Source organism: Kryptolebias marmoratus, linkage group LG13, assembly GCF_001649575.2.
Source record: "Kryptolebias marmoratus isolate JLee-2015 linkage group LG13, ASM164957v2, whole genome shotgun sequence".
Lineage (NCBI taxonomy): Eukaryota > Metazoa > Chordata > Actinopteri > Cyprinodontiformes > Rivulidae > Kryptolebias > Kryptolebias marmoratus.
The window spans coordinates 22,911,548-22,915,413 of NC_051442.1; positions in this window are offsets into that span (position 1 = coordinate 22,911,548).

Genomic DNA, 3,866 nt, shown 5'->3' on the forward strand with positions numbered 1-3,866 from the left:
TGATCCTCTCCTCGGTGCTGCATTCACCTCCTGGATCTACCCCTCTGGATACCGCCCACTGTATATAGTTTCACCCTGTAAATAAATTCACTTACCTTTATATCTGTCTCTGTGTCTGGTTTCGGCTTCGCTCTTTGGACAACATCCCAGTGTTTATGACACTTCTTTATGGACTGAAGACCAACTATGACAAATAACAATCATATCCATTGAATGTTGTGAACATGGCCAACTAACTGAGCCTCTGACTCATTTGTACCTCTATAGTTTATGATCGTAATGAATGAAGCTCTTCATATTTACTTAAAGATCACACATATGCCGATTTATCTTTGTAAGTAAAGAATAGTGTGTTTGTATGGCTTCATGCTTCCTAAATGGGGCACAGATTTTATCAGGTAGTGTTGTCTGTTCAATGTGTGTCTGCTCTAATTTTATGATTGGAAATAATTAGCTTGCTTAAGTATTTAAGTAACCTACCTACCTAAGTGCAACTGTGTACAATATTATAATAAAACAGGATGTTAATGTGATAGTGTGAATTGAAACGACCAAAACAAGTACATGTTTTTGTCACACTTTCTAGGTGTTTGTGTAATTTAGTTCATAACTGTTTCTGATACAAGAACGAAATTCTAACCCAAAAGCTTTACAGGGAGAAACGGTCAACTTTCAGGAGATGCTTCCTACTTATGAAAGGAAGACAGTCTGATAAGGAAAAGCTTTCATTTGGTCACAAGGCACAAGAACTTTATAAATCACAAAACAACAGTCATATAACTTATTTACAGATGCACATTTTAATTATTTTGCGCTATTAAGAGAAATAGATATTTTGTAATGCAGATCTGCCTTGTCAGTGGCCCGTTTGGTGGGGGAACAGATTATTTCAGAGATGAGTATCTTGGCAAGACACCGGAGCACAACTTACGTACACAACCCGTACTAGCGCCATAGAAAAAACTGTTGAAACGTTTCATAAATTAAATGAGAAGTTCATAAAAGTTGTTGACCAAAAATATTGATATAGACTAATTTACAGAACTGATTCCGTTGAATTTTGCAACTACTCACAGCAGCCTCATCTGAAATGGAGCGCCTAAGCTTTTTGTAATTTTTCTTAGCATTTCACAGTTTGACCTTGTGGTGAATTTGCTGGCATATCCATTCCTGGCAGTGTTTGCAGTTTGCTTATTCAGTTTAGCAAACTGACAAAAGTGCTGCTGTTATAGAGGTGCTCACGCTGATGATGAGCAGTCAATACATTTAATCAGCAGCACATGGCTGCTACTGAACCTCTTCAATCTTGTAGAAGCACCAAGGGGGGACTTAGTTTTTCAAAAACAGCTTTTCATTAAAAATGGTCTTCATTATAATAGAAGAGTCTCAGTCGTATTTAGCTCTATTTACCGATCTCACCCACCCTCCTGAATGTTTCTCCTTGATTTATTTAATGACTTAGTATTGTCTTCTGTCAGACCTTCAGGTCTGGTCAAAGTAAGCAAACCAAGGTCATTTATCAGTGCCTTAGCCACCATCTTTCAGAATAAACTCCAGTATAGCTTTTGGGAAATTATAATTTCAGCTGTTTCCCAGTAAACAGGATTACATCATATAATAAGATTTCCGGATTAGTTCTCCTATTGATTATCCCTGTAATGCTGATGGATGATCAATGCAAACGTGCTTATGCACAGCTAATCCTGTTTTAAAGAGAAGCATCGATGGGAGAAATAATCTTTTTAACTTAAAAGTTATGGGGGTTTCAGAGGGAGTATAAATTGCATTTTAGAAAAATGATATCTTTAAATCAGTCATAATAAATATATATATGAATCTTGTTTTATTTTAGTCAAGTTTCATATGTCTGGAAAAATAACATTTTTCCAAAATTTTATTTTTTATTTTTAATAATCAGACTCACTCTTTTCTTTTTCTGTTTGTGTGTTTGTTAGCTTTGTCTCCATAACTATGGAGGACTGAAACTGACATAATAAAAAATACAAGCAGAAATATATATATTTTGTTTTGCCTTTTCCTTACACATGCGTTTTAGTCAAGTAATGTTTATATTTTGTTTTTGCCTTTTCCTTAGTTGATAGCTTAGTAAAAAAACCACTTTCAAGTGGATTAAAACTGTTTTTTTAAGGAATGGGACAAGGAAAAATCTGCATAAAGACTTTTGTGTCGTATTTTTAAGTGTCTGAGAAGTATAGGGTTTAGGGAGCCTGTCAGTCATACATCATAGCATGATAATTATTGTTATGAACCATGTTTCACTTCAGAAAAAGTTAACAAATTTAAAGCTAATTTGTTCCACAGTAGTCTGTCTCATCAGAACCCTGTTGACACCAAACCTAGACTGAGTTATTATTCTGTCTTTTAGGTGAAGAGTTCTTAGAGCAGTCTCTTATAAAGCTTTCAGAGCGCCTCTCACTTGGACAAGGTTTAAGCTGATTTACTCCTGACCAACTTTACATCATAATGGCACAAAAGCCCTAATCTCATGCTTTGGCAACTTCAGGATTTTTTGTTCTTTAGCCAGTAGATGGTAGTTGCTTTGGGTCCCTGAAAAAGCTTTATTTGCATTTGGAGATGAGAGAAGAAGCAAACATTTTCTCTTTGCTTGTTGGAAATAACACCATTCCCATTTCCAAAGCAGAGGTAATGAAACGCTCTCAAAAATTCCAACCTTGCTGGGTTTTTGTGGTGACACAACTTCATTAATTAAACTTCCTCTAACACGGTGAGCTGTTGTTGCAGCCATCGTGATCTTTTCTGGCTGTAATCACAGGTTTTGTCCCAACCAGTCCCATCAGTTGGTAAAATTGCAAGAACAAAAAACACTGAATCTGGTATCTAGTAAACGTGTCTTCTGCATGTTTTCCACATTTTCATTTTAGGTCTTCTTTACATTGATTAAAATCCATCACATCTTCAACTTATTATATTCAGCGTATTTTAATGAGGAGCCTGTTAAAAGAAAAAAAACATACATTTTTCAGTTTTTATGCTGATGACTGATACTTGTGTGATAAGAGCTATTCTGTTTTTAAAATATTTCCTAAATGCTCAGTTTAATTTAGAGGGAAAAAGCAGTAGAAGTAGATGCAATAAGTAAAAATATATACAAAGTAGAAGTTTAGTGGTATATCTAAATCATGTTTTGGTACAGTTCGATACAACAGGAAAAAGAAGAAACCAAATGCTAGTTTGTTTGTTAGTTTGTTTTGTTTTGTTGTCATTTAAATTGACAATTGTCTCTCTCTGAACCAAAGACTGAAAAACAAACAAACCTTTTTAATGGGAAGGCTCATGTACAGCAAGGTGGGGTTTGTCAACTTTTTGCCAAAATCTGATGAGGTATCTCTCTTTTGTTGAAAAAATGGGCTGAAATAATGCTGTGCACTTGCCTTCCAAATTATTTTTTGTGTTTGTGGTTAATTGCATTGAGCACAGCTTGGTGCCAACTAAGCCGTCCATTGGTCAGGGCTCGAAACATCCAATCAGAAGGACACACACATAAGCGTACAATCCAAACAGTAGCTTAGATACCCTGTCCTACTGCTTTTTGTAAGTGGCAGTTAGCAAAAAAATTAAAAAATACATTCTTGGTATAAGACAAACTAGCCCAAAGACCCCTTATGATGAATACAAGTATTGGACACAGTGTTCCCTCGCCCGGACGCGGGTCACCGGGGCCCCACTCTGGAGGTGGGGCACGTTAGCGAGCGCCTGGTGGCCGGGCTTTCACCCATGGAGCCTGGCCGGGCACAGCCCGAAGAGGATACGTGGGTCCCCCTTCCCATGGGCTCACCACCTATGGGAGGGGCCAAAGGGGTCGGGTGCAATGTGGGATGGGTAGT